Source organism: Lactuca serriola, chromosome 4, assembly GCF_051521515.1.
Source record: "Lactuca serriola cultivar US96UC23 chromosome 4, Lser_US96UC23_V15, whole genome shotgun sequence".
NCBI lineage: Eukaryota > Viridiplantae > Streptophyta > Magnoliopsida > Asterales > Asteraceae > Lactuca > Lactuca serriola.
In genome coordinates this window covers 249070922-249090184 of record NC_136411.1, presented here as the reverse complement: position 1 = coordinate 249090184, position 19263 = coordinate 249070922, and the positions used below count along the sequence as shown (strand labels likewise).

At 41.4% G+C, this 19263-nt stretch overlaps 1 long non-coding RNA gene across 1 annotated transcript; it reads left to right on the top strand.

Moving 5' to 3' along the window:
* Nucleotides 1–3229: 3229 nt before the first annotated feature.
* Nucleotides 3230–3814, top strand: LOC145100582 (uncharacterized). Its single transcript, XR_013705140.1, has 4 exons — nucleotides 3230–3327; nucleotides 3419–3474; nucleotides 3575–3682; nucleotides 3781–3814. It is a non-coding gene; the product is annotated as an uncharacterized LOC145100582 (long non-coding RNA).
* The last annotated feature ends 15449 nt before the right edge of the window (nucleotides 3815–19263 follow it).

The window sequence follows — 19263 nt, the reverse complement described above, 5'->3', positions numbered from 1 at the left end:
TCTTCGTTAAACAGAACTTGATTCATAGTGCCCACAACAAGTTGCGAAACACTTATCAAATTATGTTAAAGACCTTCCACATAAGCAACTCAATTCACTATGAATTGGTCATTTGTTATTTTGCCATAACCTTTGACTTGACATTTATGATTATATCCAAACTTCACTAGTCCAGCATTTTCAAGACTTCGAAAATCTCTTAAATTCTCCTTTCTTCCAGTCATTTGACGAGAGCAACCACTATCAATGTACCATTTCTCATCATATTGCTCGTCACACAATACCTGCATTCAATTAAAGAATTTAGGTACCCAAGGCTTTTTGGGTCCATGGTTATTAGCTTGAAATAATGAATGAAATTTAGAATTCAAAACCCAAGTTTGAACTTTTGTTTTTACACTATGAATTAAGTCAACATCATCACTTAAATGTAATTAAACATAATTTTTCAATAGTTTTGGACTTTCATTTGATTTCTCCTCAGGATTCTCAATTCGTGTAGCTTTGTTGATTGGTTGCCATCTCTGAACCGGAATATTCGAATATTGAGAAGATGAACTTCCAGTTGAAGATTCATTCAAATACAATTCATAAGCATTTTTGATCTGTTGTTGAGAAAACTTTCCTAATTGAAACTTTTTCCCTTGTCCCTCAAGCCAACGATTGATTGATTGTACATCCGAAGTACCTTCTGAGTACGAAACCTTTGTTGCTTTGTGAACTGATGGATTTGGAAAATTTGGTTTTTGTTGAGTGAATTTGACATTATTTTGAGAATGTGTTGATTTTCGAACATTGTCAAATTTTCGAACATTCACAAGATTGTGAGTTGACTTAAAATTTTGAAAGTTAACAACCTTTCGAACATTTTCAACCTTTTGAATTGTATCACTTTTATGCTTAGTTGAAGGAAATCCAACTATTACATTTGTTGGTTTATGAAAAGAAGTATTTGTTGGTTTTCTTTTGAAAAACGTCTTTTGAAGAGTCTTTGTTTGAGAAATCATTGATGAGTTTAAATTTGAAAATTTGTTGATTTTTCATTTTTATGAATCAGACGGAACTTTGGATTTTGATAGAGCGGGATTTTTCTTTTTCGTTGTTGACTCGGTTGTTTGTTTTTTGTTTAATACTACTTGCCAAAAAATTGCTTTTCGTGCCTTTCATTTTGAAACTCCTTTTTCTTTTGAAAATTTTTCAACAAGTGTTTTAAATTCTTGTGAATTAAGTTTCACAACTTGAGGTGTCTCAACAATTTCTTGTTTGAAAACTTCTTTTTCTTTTTCAGATTTTACAACCCATTTTCATTTTGGTTTTTGTCTTTGAAAAACATACGAATTCTTGGTTAGGTTGTTTTCAACAGTGCTTTGATTCGAAAAGAATCCTTCGTGTGTAGTTCTTTTGTTGTCTTCTTCAACCAACTTATTGAACTCTGGCTTGATGTTCTCAATATTCTCAGCAGTGACAAATACTTTATTTGGAAAAACTAGTTCATCTGTGCATGTAAATTTTGGATACATGACAGTATTAGTTTCTAAATAGTGAGCACCTTTGTCATTCATCACTTTGTTAAACTTTTCTGATTCTCCATAAACTTGTTCAACAACAACTCTTGGAATGGATGTTTCATTCAAAACACTCTTTTCTGACTTATTATCATATGAAACTTTGACTTCGTCCTCCTCATCATCACTACTATCTGCTTGACTGTCTCGTATCTCCACACCATCAAAGTTACAAACATTCGAAGTAGAGGGTTTTCCAATGTCATCCTCAACCATCGAATCATTAACAGTTTATTTACCTTTGATCTTAGACGTGACATTAATGATAGATAACTGAGAACAATCAATACTTTCCTCTTCTTCAATTTCACTGATTTCACTAATATTATCAGTGTTATCGTCAATATCAGTAAAATTGAATTGAGAGTCAAGTTTCGAATGTTCAATTCTTTTCAAAATCTTCACTTGTTCATCTTTTGTTAAACTCTCATTCACAATTTTAACAAGTTCACCAGCATTCAGAAATTCATCTATCTTAACAATACCATAAGCAAATCTATCATCTTGCACTTTGTTAAAATCAGCTCTGGTATTTTCACAGTCATATGATATCACTACAAGAAAAACAGCCTTTAACGACGCGCAATCAATGACACGCGCTAATAGAGGATACGCATTTGTGTGTGCCCTAAAAATCGATGTCAGTTTTCCAAAATTTGAAGGATAGAGGACACGCATTTGTGCGTGCCCTACGATTAGTGTTAAACAAAACAAAATTAAAAACACGGAGGGCGCTTATTTTAAGTGTGTGTCGTCTACAAATGTCGCTTTATATTTTTTTAACAAAACGCGCGTTTTTAAAGAGGGATCTAAAATTCTAAAATTTTGAATACCCCGCTTCTCACTCTGATCCTATGGGTCGCCTTATCTCTCGCACAGAGCCATTCTCTCCATCCTCTCTCTCTCTCTCTCTCTCTCTCTCTCTCTCTCTCTAACCCTAGACACAACCACTGGCCATTCACGCTCCTTCTTGCTCCATATTTTTTACCTTCGTCGGATCTATCTTCTTCTCCCCCGACGCTATCTTCTTCTTGCTCCATAAAATAAAATCGGCGACCAAAGAATCAGGCTCGCTTCTTATTTTGCTTTTCCGTCTCCCAAAAAAACCCTAGTTTCTATCACCGCTTCTTGTCCCTTACAAAATCTTCCATAGAACCGGCGATTGGGGGTCTGCGACTCTTCACGTTGACAACGCCCTGCTGCAACTCACGATGGGGACCAAAGGTGAAGCAATTACATAACATGGTTGACTGCTCTGGCATATTTACTTTCGTATTCATCTTCTTCCTCTCTAGCTTCCCCTAAATATAAAATTAATCCCACTGTTGAATTAGTGAATTAGGGGTTAGGGTTTTGAGTGATTTGGGGAGAAGACGGTTGGCTCTAATGACCAAAAACTTCCCAGAGTTGGGATTCAGAAAAGAAGATCGTGTGGAAGGAAGTTGGATTGACTACGTACTTTACTGGGCCTACTTCAACAACACAACCGAAGACACAGTTTTACTAACAAAAATACTTGAACATGCAGATTGGGAGACTTTTGGGTCCTAGATATTGGTAATTTATTAACTATAAACTTTTTTTTACTCAACAACTATTAATTCCAACTTACTTTTCACCAAAGATCAAGATGCATACTTCATTCACATCGAATTACATGTCCAGATATATGGCAATGGTCTGAACTTACCAGCTTTGGTGATTTACCTTCACCAAGAGATTTTGCTGTTGCTTCAGCCATTGGGAACCATAAAATAGTAATGTCAGAATTGCTACTCACAATTATTCCCTATTTGTTACCCATATGTACATACATACCTTAATAATAATGGTCCCTTACATGCTTATTATAGGTATGGTGGATGGGATGGTAAAAAGTGGTTATCAGATGTATTTGTCTTGGATACAAGTAATGTTTCTGTCTTAAAAATCTTATCCTTTTACTTTTATTTATGCGTTTACTATTATGATGATGAATATTATCTTTATGTTTTATGATTTTTAAATAGTGTCATTGGAGTGGAGAGAGTTAGCAGTTACAGGAACATTGCCACCACCAAGGTGTGGTCATACAGCCACTATGGTTGAGAAACGGTTGCTTGTATATGGTGGCAGAGGTGACCTCAAATTCAATGCCTGTTTTTTTTTTCTATTCTTTTGCATAATATTTAATTATTTAATAATGATTCTAATCATTCTATTGATCTTTTGGCAGGAGGTGGAGGACCAATCATGGGTGATTTATGGGGGGTTTAAAGGGTCTCATTGAAGAAGGTATGGGTAATGATGTCCGGATAAAATGCTATATACATAAAGTCTGTTACTTTTATAGACCGAATAAACCTTCTGAACGTGACTAAATGACCATTTTACCCTTACTTCCCGTAAAACTATATTGTCTTAATACTAACGAAGTATCTGTTTGAATTGTTTGTGTAAGGAAGATAACGAAGCGCCTGGATGGACACAGTTAAAGCTGCCCGGGCAAGCTCCAGCTGCCCGATGCGGGCATACTGTCACCTCTGGAGGCCACTATGTTAGTCTCCTTTTCTTCAAATTTCAACTTTTATTAACATTATTATTATTATTATTTAAAAAAAAATATATCTTTTTCAGCTTCTCATGTTTGGAGGCCATGGAACCGGTGGTTGGTTGAGTCGCTATGATGTTTACTACAATGATTGTGTTGTTTTAGACAGGGGTGAGTCAGTTTCAGTCATTTTCACATAAGATTTTAAAAAAAATAGTTTATGTTCTTTTGTTATATTTTTTTTATTGTGTGTTGTGTTATTGTGTTTTATTATTAGTGTCTGTGCAGTGGAAACGTGTAAATGTGTCTTATTACCTATATGGCTATATCTGCTTTGCACTAACATCACTTGTTTTTTATGATTTACAAACATATTTCTGAGTTTTGACCATTTTGTCCTTCTCAGACACAAGAATTTCTAGCTCTACTCCCCATTGTTAGAGACCACATAATTGATGGTTATAGCCCCGAGGCACGTGAAGTATTTCACAGAGAATTTGATTTCTTTGAAAAAGTCACCACTATATCAGGTGCTCTGTATCCACTCCCCAAAGAAGAAAGGAGAGCTGGCATCAAGAGGTATATCTCAGTTGTTTCATTTATATATTGATTAAATGTTATGTTTTCCTGTTTTTAGCATATAGTAGTTTACTGGTTATTAATTTTATAAACGATATGGGTACAGAGGGTTGGAAAAAATTCAGTTACCTGGAGATGATTGTTATCTACCAACAGCTCCTAGTAAGCTTGTGAGGGGCATTCAGGTCAATAATGGAATCCCTTTACAGTCGGCAGCAAAAGTCCCAATTATGATCACTTTTGATGTGTTTGATCGAGATGGGGACCCAAAAGATATAAAACTCCAAGCTTGTATTTTTAAGGTAAGCAATTACTACTCATCACCTATAAACATTGGTTTAATTATTAAATGTTTATCTTTATGAAAGTAACAAAATGCATTAAGCAATATACAGAACTTCCACGAAGAACATCTGATGAATTAGAATCTGCATTGAGAGTTATTGATGAAGCTCTGCAGATTAGCAATTTCTCAGAGCAATTACTTCAAATGAAAGCAGATATCTTAATCATGGTTTGTGTTACAAAGTAGTTTATAATTTTCTCTACTTAATTCTTGATAACTTATATGATTCAATTCAACACTCTTGTCTGTTTTTTAGTTACGAAGATATGAACAGGTTATTCAGATGTGTGAGCAGAATCCTAATTCTGCTGAGGTGGACACACACACAAGCCCTAATTCATGGAGGTCAACCCTGATTGTTAAATCCTATTTCAATCTAGGAAGACTAGAGGAAGCTCTTGAATTCATTAAAAAGCAAGAAACTTCTGGACAAATCGCAGAAAGGTAACCTTATTCTGTTTCGAAATTTTCAATTTGACTAAAACTAAAAGTCAAAAATATGAAAGTTGACTTCTTTATGGTATTTATTGATTTCCAGATTAGAAAGCATGAGTTTGGACTCGGTGATACCTTTAGCCAACACAATTCGTGAGCTTTTATCTCGCAAGGTACATAAACAATAACTATTGAAGAGAAGCAGTTGGTGCGTATAACACCAACTGCTTCTCTTCAACTTCCGAGATATCTTTATGAAAATGTGTCAAGTTTAACAACAAAAACCATTGAAACTTAGCATCACAATACATATTATTTTAATCGCACACAGCTTGCATGCAATGCACATACAATTTGTGACAGTGAGCTGATACCATTTGGAACTGGACTATATCCCTTCATTTCCATTATAAATCACAGGTGACTTTAGGGGTAAAAATGGTATTTTCTTCTTTGAAACTTCACTCACATCAACTAACAAATGACTTTGATTTTACAGCTGCTCTCCAAATTCAGTTCTTGTATTTGAAGGCAGAATGGCAACTTTACGTGCTATGCAAACAATACCAAAAGGCAGTGAGGTATGTTTTTCTTACAATCCTTCTACATTCTTTTATTTTATTTGTATACTTGAATCAGTTGAATGTATTTAATCTGTGACTTATTTGTGATGAAATCTATGAATCTGTGGTGAAATGACTAAAAATCTGAAATCTGTGGAATATAGTCATATACATCATCATCTTAGCTTATGTTATGAAATATGTGTATGCTGTTGTAGCCTTCCATGGCAGGGGTTAAAAGCTGGCACCAAGAATTAAGCAGAAATATGATAAAATTAGTGAAAAAAAGATGCTTACTCCCATTGAGGTATGGATTATTATTTACAGCAAATATACTTTTAAGTACTTATTCTCTTTAAGTTTTATTTTATTTATTTACTTTTACCTTACAGGTGCTTTGCAAATCTTATCCTACTGAATTCATACAATAATTCCTGGTTTGTGTAGTTTCCTTCCATTTGATTCTTCATTTCCATCAAGTGTTTGTTTTTAGGGCTAGTAAAACAACTTCATAACTCATGATCAATTCGTATGTAGAAAGCGTTTGAGCTAGCTTCTTTCTTTTGGTTCTGGGTAATTTCTTCTACTTAATCCCCTAACATATTTTCATCTCAAAAGTTGGCATTATATATTTATACATCAACGATGCACTTTTGTTATTCTAGTGGAAATTCAATTATAATGATTTTTTCATCAAGAACCACATGCTTGTGTACATACACCTGTTTTTAGGGTTTGAATGACGTTCCTTTCAATTTTGACATGAATTTCATACAAAATTAAACCTCTAAGTATTCTTATCTCTTGTTTCCATTATCCAGGTTTGTGGGCCAATTCCATTATACGTGTTCTTGTGCTACTATTGTGGATTCAGGAACATCCTTGCTTACTGGTCCAACTGTATGTATCTCACATGAAGTTTCTGTTAGAACTATTAATCTCAGGGATTTCAAGTTTTTCATATTTCTTGTATCTAATTATTTTCTCTACTATTGGAATGATTATTTGTATAACATTAACTTTTGTGCAATGCATTGTATTACTTGTATACGGTATTTTATTTTCCATTATGTGACATGAAATGCAAATTTAATATGAAAATAAGTAAATCCATAAATAAATTTTTTTTAAAAAAAAATTTAAAATTACGATACGCAAAAATGTGTGTCATCTTCATTTATGACATGGTCTTTCTTGACAGGGACTTTTTTGATACGCATTGCGTGTCATTAACACGCGCGTCGTAAGGTTACGACACGCAAATGCGTGTCGTCTTCCTTTATGACAGGGCCTTTCTTGATACGCATTGCGTGACGTAAACGCGCGTCGTAATTGTGCGTCGTAAATGAGCGTCGTAAATGCGCGTCGTCTCTCTTTATGACAGGGCCTTCCTTGACACGCATTTGCGCGTTGTCTGAGCCGTTTACGACGCGCAATGAGCGTCGTAAAAGGCCTTTTTTCTTGTAGTGTATGATATCAACTTTTTCTTTCTCAAAGACAAGAAAAGGTAACAACTTACGATGTTGTTCTTTGCTAATATCAGATGAATGATGTAAAGCAGTTAATTTCGCATACAAACGCTTAGCATAATTACAATAGATGTTTCATTGAGCAAGTAACATCCTAACATCCTTATCTAGATTTTCCCTATCAGTATTAACATTTCTTAATTGTAATTCTAGATACTCTACTCTGCTTCGTTTTGTGTCAAGGAACTTTTGTGTCTCTAGCAGTTGATTATTAAGTTTCTTTGCTTCGTTACTAGTAGACACATCAATAGCATCAAAGTAAGCAACGGTATTATCAAAAGCAATTATTTCAGAATCATATTCTTGTAAAGGAATGTTAAATGACTCAAGAATAGAACGTACCTTTGTTGTCATTGGAGATTTTTTGCTTGACTTCGTCATGAAGCATCGACCAATCACTTCTTCTTCTTCTCCATCCTCAAATTTTGCTAACATGGCACCATGAGTGGGATGCCTCATCTATTCATCATTAGATCCAGATGACCAAATCTGATAAGGGCCATCTTCTTCATCTTCTCCTCTTGCCACAAGGGACATTCCCTTAGCCTTCGTATGAACCTCTTCAAGATTTTCAGAGTAGTACGCTTCGTCCTTCACTTTATTCTTTTTCTCATCTTTCTTACGAAGCATGCAATCGTTCGCAAGATGGTTTACCCCATTGCAATAATGACAGTCTATTCCTAAATCACCTTTCAGTTTCTTCTCTGTCTTGGACTCTTTCCCTTTTTCATCATTCTTCTCAGACTTTTCGAATTTCTTCTTCTCATCTACACCAGACTTCACGAAGCTTCCTTTTCCATCACTTTGCTTCCCTTTGGGATTAAAAGGCTTCTTGAAAAAAAAACTTAACTCGATTTTTCGAGTAAAAAGCTACAGCTTCATCATCAGAATTCATTAGAAAACCTTCTTCATCCGAACCCTCTTTTTCAACAGTCTCCACCTCAAACACTTTATAAACAAGAGCCAATGGTCCTCCTATGCTCTGTTTCGCCTCTTCCATCATTTCTGAAACTTCACTTTCGTGTGTTTTCAGCTGGTTGTACAGGTCATTTAGAGATGAACTGTCGAAACTCTATTGATTTTTGATCATCATACTCACACTCCTCCATTCCTTACGAAGTCCCATGACAAAAGTAAGATTGAACTCCATTAAGGACCTTGTGATTCCATACCTATTGCATCGGTAAATCAGCTCATTCAGATGATCATAATAAACTTCAATTGTTTCATTTTCCTTTTGTCTGAACTCCTTCAACTCTACTAAACATTGCTTGAATGAATTTATCTTCGTCTTCTCACTCCCCTGATACTTCTCCTTGAGAGTGATCCAGATATCCTTAGCAATTTTACTACCACAGATGTAGTTGTAAATAACAGGTGGCAATGCACCTCTCAGCTCTCTCATACAACGTTTCTCATCGTTTTTCAGCCTTGTGGATTGATCTTCAACAGCAGAAGTTCTTCGTTAGTATAAATCATCCCAAATCATCGCTTCGTTAATAATCAACAAATTCTTCACTCATCGACCAACAGATCTTCGTTTTCAACAGGCATACTTCGTTTCTTCGTTCGTTATCAGTTGTTGATTTCATCCCCAAAATAATCTGTTCTTCAATCGATTCCTCTTGTTAGTGGTATCTTTCCAACATCAACAACAACTGTTCGTCAGGCATCAACAGTCTTCGCATATAAACATCATCATCACCCACCTGTTCATCAATCGACTCTAACTTTCGCTTTTTCAAAAATCAAAGTTTCTGACCATTTGATTTGTTCCCAAATCAATAATAGATATCAAAAACTTCCAAGCCGTCTCGTTCCCAATCGATACCCATAAACAAATGGACATTGACCCTTCGCTCTTCATTACTCAGCAACAAGTCTCAAAATCAACGATTCTTGACCTAACTCACAATCGATTCCAAATTAACGAACATAGACTCCAATCTTTCGAAATCAACAATCAAATCTCTTCATCTATTCGTTCCCAATCAAGCAACAAAACTCAGCCTCGACCATTTGTTCTTCATCGATGTATCACAAAGGCAAATTGGTTCTCAAGCAAACCATTCGAACTCAAAATAACCCAAGTCGATTCCAAATCAATTTTGCATACAGTCGAACTCTCTTATTCGATTCGCGACTAACATCCTTCGAAATCAAGAGCATATGACATCTAACCAAAATCAACATCAAAACTCATTGATTTCAATTACAATACCCAAGCTTTCGAAATCAGATACTTAAGCAATATCCAAACCCATTTGTTTCCTTGAAACCAAACAAACACGTTTGTTTTCAATTGACACCAAGTAACATCAGTCGACTTTTGACTTTCGATTCCAAGTTCTTCTTCTCAATCAAATCGATTTCAACTCCAAGACTTTTGTAACATCCGGATTCCCAGGTATATTATTTTATTCTTGGAGGTGCTGAGGGGACTCGGCGAGTTGGTGCTTAGACTCGCCGAGTAGGGTCGCGGATTCTTATGCGGGTTCATGGCTGGACTCGGCGATTTCCTGAGGTGGACTCGGCGAGTCCATGCTGTTTAATGAAACCCTAATTTCCTGGGTTTGGGACATATTTAAAGGCCCTTAGGGCCGTCATTTGCAGCTACCAAACCCCAGAGAGAAACCCTAAAGGAGCTAGAGCGTTTGTGAGAGGATAAGAGCCATTTCTTCATCTTTGTGGTTGATTCTTGCAAGAAGAAGGTGTTTCCAGCTTAGAGGAGACCAAGGAGGTTGTGCATTTGTGGATTTCGAGAAAGAGACTTCATCTTTGAGGTATTATATCGCCCCTTTATCTGTTTTGTGGAAGGAATCCATAGATGTAGAGTTTTATGACCTTTATTGGAAGAAGATTGTGAGGATATGGCCATATTCACTTTGATACTTCAGATCTGGACCCATAGTGGTCTATAGAGCTTATCTTAGCTTGCTTTATGTTGAGATATGGAGGTCTTGAGCTAAAGATGTTATTTTTGGGGCTAAATCATCAAGTGAAGCCTCCTAGACGTCCCATGAGTGTCAAGATTCGAACTTTACGTGTTTATCAGGCTTAGGAAGGTCAGATCTATGGATTCAAGGAACAGATCTAACCTCAGGAGGCCATTTGAGTTTGTGCATGGTATGAACTCGCCGAGTGCAAGGGCAGACTCGGCGAGTAGGGTTACGGTTTCCCGTGAATCACTCAGTGAGTGGACTTGCCGAGTTGGGGGAATAACTCAGTGAGTCAAAGGGGGATTAGAGGACTGGAGTTCAAAGTGGAACTCGCCGAGTTGATCTTGAGACTCGGCGAGTTGAGTCGGGGTGGCCCCGCGATTCATGACAGGTGTGACTCGGTGAGCAAGGGGAGGAACTCGACGTGCCAAGCGAGACTTAAGAGTTAGTGGACCCGTGTAGACTCGCCGAGTCGCCCTAGTGCATTCGACGATTCGGGTCAAAGTTGACCGTGGACTTTTGTTGACTTCTAGGATTTGGTGAACAATGTGGTGTTTGAGTCGGGGGGAGGGGGTAAAATGGTCTTTTACCCTTCTATGGGATTGTAGAAAAGGATGTAGTATAGCCTTGAGAGTCGTTCATTATTTGAAATGCTTACTTGTTGTGATTAGGCGAGGCTAGGTCGTTGTTTTGAGATTCAGAGGTATCGAGCACGTGAGTTACTAGACATCATACGAGGTGAGTCTTCTCACTATATTGTACCTGGAAGGGTACCTATGTGTGACCATAAGGTCTGGTATGCTATGAGATATATGCATTGTATGTTATGAGTTGCCTATTTCGTATGCGCTATGTAGGTGATATGTATGTTATGCTTGATATGGGCCGGAAGGTATTATGATATGGGCTGGAAGGCATTATGATGTGGACTGGAAGGTCAAGGAGTTATGGACTGGAAGGTCGATACGGGTAGGACCAGAAGGTTTACCGGGTTGGGACTGAAGTCCCCTGAGACACATGGACCGGAAGGTCGTGTGGAGTATGGCCTGGAAAGGCGTATGTATGTAAGTGGTATATTGTGGAACTCACTAAGCTTCTTGCTTATAGTGTTTATGTGTAATGTGTTTCAGGTACTAGTGAGGACCGTGGGAAGGCGCCGGCATGATTCATACACACACAGGCGGATTTGGATATCATTGATCTTGGGATTGATATCTTTTGTATCAGATCCTTGGTTTGAGGGATTCGGATGAACCTTCAGGCGTAACTGAACTCAAACTGAGGATTTGAGAAAAATTTCAAACGATAAAAACTAATTTTTCTAAAAAGCAAGAGATTTTGAGACAACCAGAGCGGAGCAGTGTGTACGGTCAGCCAGCACCGAACGGTGAACCCCCAAAATGCCCTTACGTTATGTGATATGAGATATGATATGTTATATTATGCATGCTAGAACTGGCTAGGTATTCATATTAGGACTAGAGTGGCCTGGTTTTGTGATGCCTTAGCCTAGGAAGGATTGTGCTGCTATGTGATGCTTGAGAGCGAGTAGGTAGCAGTGAGGGGCCGATAAGAGGTCTACCGAAGGGTATTCTATGCCAGTGAGATATTGAGTACTTGTGATCTGGGATCCAAGGAGGAGGACTTAGGGTGAATACTGATGCGGTGTAGGCGGTAGTATAAGGGCCCGTACTACCGAAGACACCGGAGTGGTGCACACTCTAAGTAAGAATCCTTTGGATACTAAGGAACAAGTAGGGTTGAGTTATCGAGCGCGAGCATGCTCGAATGAGTCTTTGATATTGTTGTGTTATATTTCAGAGATATCATGGTTGGGACACGCCACAGACTTGAGGCGAGCGGTGTGAGTGACAAGGAGCTTCGTCAGATGATCCACGATGAGGTGGCTGGGGCGATCAGGGGCGAGATTCCGGAGATGTTTGGGTCTATCAAGACCACAATGATTGAGACTTTTGATGAGCGGTACGCCGCGGTGACTGAGGCTGCAGCCGCTGCAACTACAGCAGCTGTGGCTGCTGCCAGGCCTCAGGGAGGTGACTCATTGTTGTTCCGGGAGTTCAACAACACGAAGCCACCTGAGTTTGATGGGATGCAGGACCCGATCGTTGCGATGAGATGGATTGCTGATATTGAGGGATGCTTCTATACGTGTTCATGCCCGGAGCATCTGAGGGTACAGTTCGCTTTGAACCAGCTTCGCTTGGGAGCAAAGGATTGGTGGAATTTCATGATGGCAAGCTTCACTCTTGCAAAAATTTCAGCGGTGACCTGGGAGAGGTTCACCACCATGTTCAGAGACGAGTATGTTCCTCCGGTGGAGAGGGAACGGTTGGTTCAGGAGTTCTTGACCCTCAAGCAGGGTAATGATTCGGTTACTGTGGTCACCCGGAAGTTTCATGAGAGGGCGATGTTCTGCCCTGAGCAGGTGTCTACTAAGCAGGCAAGGATGAGCCGGTATTTGGGCATTTTGAGGAGGGACATTCGAGAGTTTGTGTCGAACTCGACGTACCGGACATATGCTGAGCTCTAGGAAAATGCCCAGAAGAGGGAGATTGAGTTGGAGACTCAAGCCAGGGAGGAGGCCGAGTCTCAGAGGATGGATCGACGGTCGGCTCTGTCTCAGCCGGCAGCCAAGCGGACCAAGTCCGCTGATTTGAGGACTGGAGGCCAGAAGGGCCGCACTTTCAGAAAGTGCGGCAAGGGTCATGAGGGGGCCTGTCGATCGGGTGCTTGCTACAAGTGTGGCAAGGATGGGCATATTGTGAAGGATTGGCCCAAGGGATTTATGGTTTGCTTTCATTGCAACCAGACTGGCCATCGGAAGGTCGAGTGTCCACAGTTGCATCAGGGATCTGCACCTACTTCTAGGGTTACCGAGGTTCGACCAGTGAAAGCCGAGGCTCTGAAGGCTCATGGGAGAGCATTCCAGTTGACTGCAGAAGAGGTCCACGCAGCACGAATGTTGTGGCTGGTATGTATTCTGTATTTATCTTTTTGTTGAGATATTATGCTTATATGATGTTATGCATAGGTACTTTTCTTGTGAGTTCTGTACCTGCTTTGGTGTTATTTGACTCGGGTGCGAGTCGCTCATTTGTTTCTTTGGCATTTAGTCAGCATATTAGTATCCTTCGAGAGGCGTTGAGTAGACCTCTATGAGTTTCCATAGCTGACAAGCGAGCAGTGTATGCTACGGATGTGATTCAAGGATGTATTCTTGAGATCTTCGGTGTGGAGTTCCCGATAGATCTGGTTCTGATTGCGATGGGGGACGTGTGTGTTATAGTGGGCATGGATTGGTTGAGCCGATTCTGAGCTGTTATAGACTGCGAGCGTCAGTTGGTGATGATACCAGACCCTAGTGGGGGGGTACTTACGGTGTATGGCGAGGGAACCCGATGTGCGTCAGCGTTTTGCTCGGCTGCCAGGGCGAGACAGAGTTTGTAGCAGGGCTGCAGTGGATTCGTAGCCTATGTGATGGACACACGATTGGCCGCTGGGAGGCCAGGTTCGATTGATGAGGTTCCGATAGTGTGCGAGTTCCCGGATGTTTTTCCCGAGGAATTTTTGGGTGCCTCCCGAGAGGCAAGTGGATTTCCATATCGATTTGATTCCGGGAGCAGCACCTGTCGCCAAGGCGCCTTATTGCCTCGCACCGCCCGAGATGCAGGAATTATCCTCGCAGCTTCAGGAGCTGCTGGGGAAGGAGTTTATTCGACCAAGTAGCTCGTCTTGGGGAGCACCGATTCTTTTTGTCAAGAAAAAGGATGGTTCACACCGGATGTGCATTGATTACCGGGAGTTGAACAAGTTGACGGTCAAGAACCGTTATCCGTTGTCGAGGATCGATGATCTATTCGATCAGTTGCGGGGGGCGTCTTGGTTCTCCAATATAGACTTGATGTCGGGTTATCATCAGATGAGGGTTCGGGATGAAGATATCTAGAAGACAGCATTCAGAACTCGTTATGGGCATTACGAGTTCATGGTGATGCCTTTTGGGCTCACCAATGCACCAGCTACATTCATGGATCTCGTGAACAGGGTGTGCAGACCGATGCTGGATCGGTCGGTGATCGTATTCATTGATGATATTTTGGTGTATTCGAGGTCGAGAGAACAACATGAGGAGAATTTGAGGGAGATACTCGAAGTTCTGAGATCAGAGAGGCTTTATGCCAAATTATCCAAGTGTGAGTTCTGGTTACGAGAGGTCCAGTTCTTGGGACATCTCGTCAACCAGAATGGGATATTGGTCGATCCGGCCAAGATTGAGGCAGTCATGAGGTGGGAGGTGCTGAGATCGCCCACCGAGATCAGGAGCTTCCTAGGATTGGCCGGCTATTATCGGAGATTTATTACGGATTTCTCCAAGATCGTCGTGCCACTCACCAAGTTGACCCGGAAGGGTGTCGCTTTTTCCTAGGGTCCGGAGCAGCAGACTTCATTTGAGACACTTCGCCAGATGTTGTGCGAAGCCCAAGTGCTCGCACTCCCGGAAGCGATGGAGGATTTTGTGGTGTACTGTGATGCATCGATATCTAGGTTGGGAGCAGTGCTTATGCAGAGGGGGCATGTGATAGCATATGCATCGAGGAAGCTGAAGCCTCATGAGTCGAGGTATCCCACCCACGACCTGGAGCTGGGGGTTGTGGTGTTCGCCCTCAAGATCTGGCGTCACTATCTGTATGGGGTTCGGTGTACCATATACACAGACCACAAGAGTTTGAAGTACTTGATGGATCATCCCAACCTGAATATGCGCCAGAGGAGATGGTTGGATGTGGTAAAGGATTATGATTGTGAGATCCTGTACCACCTGGGCAAGGCTAATGTTGTAGTCGATGCCTTGAGCCATAGGTCGGAGAGCGCCCCGATACGAGATGTTTGTATGAGGTTGATAGTGATGACCCCGGTGTTGGACACCATTCGGGGGGCCCAGGCGGAGGCCGTGAGACCGGAGAACCGCAAAAGGGAGCGGGTGATCGGGCAGGTATCGGAGTTCGTTACTGATACTCGAGGACTTATGACATTTCAGGGTCGGATATGGGTACCGTTTGTGGGCGGGACGTGTACCAATTTGATGGAAGAGGCTCATTGATCGAAGTTCCCGATCCAACCCGAGGCCACTAAGATGTATTTGGACCTGAAGAGGGAGTATTGGTGGCCCTGTATGAAGAGGGATGTCGCATGGTTTGTAGAGAGATGCCTGACCTGTCACAGGGTTAAGGCCGAGCACCAGCGTCCACATGATAAGCTGCAGTCGTTAGAGATTCCCGAGTGGAAATGGGAACAGATTACCGTGGATTTCATCACCAAATTGCCGAGGACTGCGAGAGGTGTCGATGCAATTTGGGTGATTGTGGACAGGTTAACGAAGAGTGCTCATTTCCTTGCTATCAGTGAGAGCTCTTCCGCGGAGAGGTTGGCAGAGATATACGTAAGGGAGGTGGTATCGCGGCATGGGGTCCGATCTCGATTGTCTCAGATCGAGATGTTCCAAATTCTTGAAGAAATTTCATGAGGAATTGGGTACGAGGCTGCATTTTAGTACCGCATACCACCCACAGACTGATGGGCAGAGTGAGCGGACGATTCAGACGCTCGAGGACATGCTCCAAGCATGTGTGTTGGATTTCGGCGGGAGTTGGGACACGTACTTGCCCTTGACAGAGTTTTCCGACAACAACAACCATCATTCGAGCATTGGTATGCCACCCTTTGAGCTGTTGTATGGGAGGAGGTGTCGGACCCCCATTTGCTGGGGAGAGGTAAGGCAGCGTGTAATGGGTAGTACAGAGATCGTGCTTCAGACGACAGAGCAAATACAGCAGGTCAGACAGAGGTTGTTGACCGCTCAGAGTCGCCAGAAGAGTTATGCGGACAGGCGCCGGTCCGAGCTCGAATTTCAGGTCGGCGACTTCGTGGTCCTTAAGGTCTCTCCTTGGAAAGGAGTGATCCGATTCAGGAAGAGGGGCAAGCTGGGGCCCCGATATATTGGTCCATTCAGGGTGATCGCGAGAGTAGGAAGGGTATCCTACCGGTTGGATCTAGCTGCGGAGTTGGGTCAGATTCATGACACCTTCCATGTGTCGCTGCTGAGAAAGTGTATAGCCGACGAGTCGGCAGTGGTGCCATTAGAGGATATTCAGGTGGATGCGGGCCTGAACTATGTTGAGAGACCGGTGGTGATTAGGGATCGGAAGATCAAGTTTCTGAGGAACAAGGAGGTGCCTCTGGTGCAGGTCCAGTGGCAGCATCAGAAAGGGTCAGAGTTAACTTGGGAGCCGGAGCGAGAGATGCGGGAGCAACATCCCGACTTATTCGCAGAGTAAGACTTCGAGGGTGAACTCTGAATCTAGTGGGGGAGAATTGTCACATCCGGATTCCCAGGTATATTATGTTGTTCTTGGAGGTGGTGAGGTGACTCGGCGAGTTGGTGCTTAGACTCGTCGAGTAGGGTCGCGGATTCTTATCCGGGTTCATGGCTGGACTCGGCGAGTTCCTGAGGTGGACTCGGTGAGTCCACGCTATTTAATGAAACCCTAATTTCCTGGGTTTGGGACCTATTTAAAGGCCCTTAGGGCCATCATTTGCGGTTACCAAACCCCAGAGAGAAACCCTAAAGGGGCTAGAGTGTTTGTGAGAGGATAGGAACCATTTCTTGATCATTGTGGTTGATTCTTGCAAGAAGGAGGTGTTTCCAGCTTACAGGAGACCAATGAGGTTGTGCATCTGTGGATTTCGAGCAAGAGACTTCATCTTTGAGGTACTATATCGCCCCTTTATCTGTTTTGTGGAAGGAATCCATAGATGTAGAGTTTTATGACCTTTATTGGAAGAAGATTGTGAGAATATGGCCCTATTCACTTTGATACTTCAGATCTGGACCCATAATGGTCTATAGAGCTTATCTCAGCTTGCTTTATGTTGATATGTGGAGGTGTTGACCTAAGGATGTTACTTTTGGGGCTAAATCATCAAGTGAAGCCTCCTAGACGTCCCATGAGTGTCAAGATTCGAACTTTACGTGTTTATCAGGCTTGGGAAGGTCAGATCCATGGATTCAAGGAAGAAATCTAACCTCGGGAGGCCATTTGAGTTTGTGCACGGCATGAACTCACTGAGTGCAAGGGCAGACTCGGCGAGTAGGGTTAGGGTTTCCCGTGAATCACTCAGTGAGTGGACTTGCCGAGTTGGGGGAATAACTCAGTGAGTCAAGGGGAGATTAGAGGACTGGAGTTCAAAGCGGAACTCACCGAGTTGATCTTGAGACTCGGCGGGTTGAGTCGGGTTGGCCCCGCGATTCATGCCAGGTGTGACTCGTCGAGCAAGGGGAGGAACTCAATGTGCCACGCGAGACATAAGAGTTAGTGCACCCGTGTAGACTTGCCGAGTAGCCCTAGTGCACTCAACGAGTCAGGTCAAAGTTGACCGTTGACTTTTGTTGACTTCTAGGATTTGGTCAACAATGTGGCTTTTGAGTCAGGGAGGGGTAAAATGGTCTTTTACCCTTCTGTGGGATTGTAGAAAGGGATGTAGTATACCCTTGAGAGTCGTTAGTGATTTGAAATGATTACTTGTTGTGATTAGGCGAGGCTAGGTCGTTGTTTCGAGATTCAGAGGTATCGACCACATGAGTTACTAGACATCATACAAGGTGAGTCTTCTCACTATACTGTACTTGGAAGGGTACCTATGTGTGACCTGAAGGTCTGGTATGCTATGAGATATGTGTATTGTATGCTATGAGTTGCCTGTTTCATATGCGCTTTGTACGTGATATGTATGCTATGCTTGATATGGGCCGGAAGTGTAACATCCCAAAATTCAAGCCCAAAAATTTCATTTTTGATTAATTAATTCATAAAACATTCATTAGGAAATATTGTATAAACACGTCATCTCAAAAACAAGTATCATGTTTGAAACCCACAACCATGAACAAATGACATATCAGAGTACAATCCCAGAAAACACTGTGCGGAAATCATATGTGAGTGTGTGTGATACCATGCTACGTCGCCGGCTCCTTCCCCTTGGATGAAGAGGTACCTAAAACCAAAAACTGAAACCGTAAGCACAAAGCTTAGTGAGTTCCCCCATCATACCACATACCATACAATACCATTGGTATCTTTCAACCGGAAATCCTCATCGGTATCTTTCAACCGGTAATCATCATCGGTATCTTTCAACCGGTAATCATCATCGGTATCTTTCAACCAGTAATCGTCATCGGTATCTTTCAACCGGTAATTGGGGACTGTTCCGCCCCTTACCACTAGCATACAATAGCAAGATATAAGCACACATTCAGACATATCCAGGTATTGACCAACCCCTCGGTCCTAAGTGTCACACCCCCAAACCTGAACGGCGGAAACGTTCGGGGACGGATGACTTCATGTGGTAACGTAACAAACGAATACATAGTAAAGAAAGCAATACAACCATCATATATATAATTGAAAGTTTACATTTGTCAAAAGTTACATGTTCAAAACCAATTACAATATGATGTCAAAATATGAGATTAAACTGGCGTCGCAGCATCTCTTCTTCAAAAGCATATTAGTACCTGAAATTACTGAATCCCTGGGACATACAAGTAATTTTGAAAGAGTAGATCAGCATTTAAGCTGGTGAGTTTCATAAGTATTAAATGACAATGTTTGTATGAGATGAAATGTTTTGTCCTTGTTTGTTTGTTTCTAGAAAATCCTATATTTTCTATTAGTATAAAAGTAGCCTTC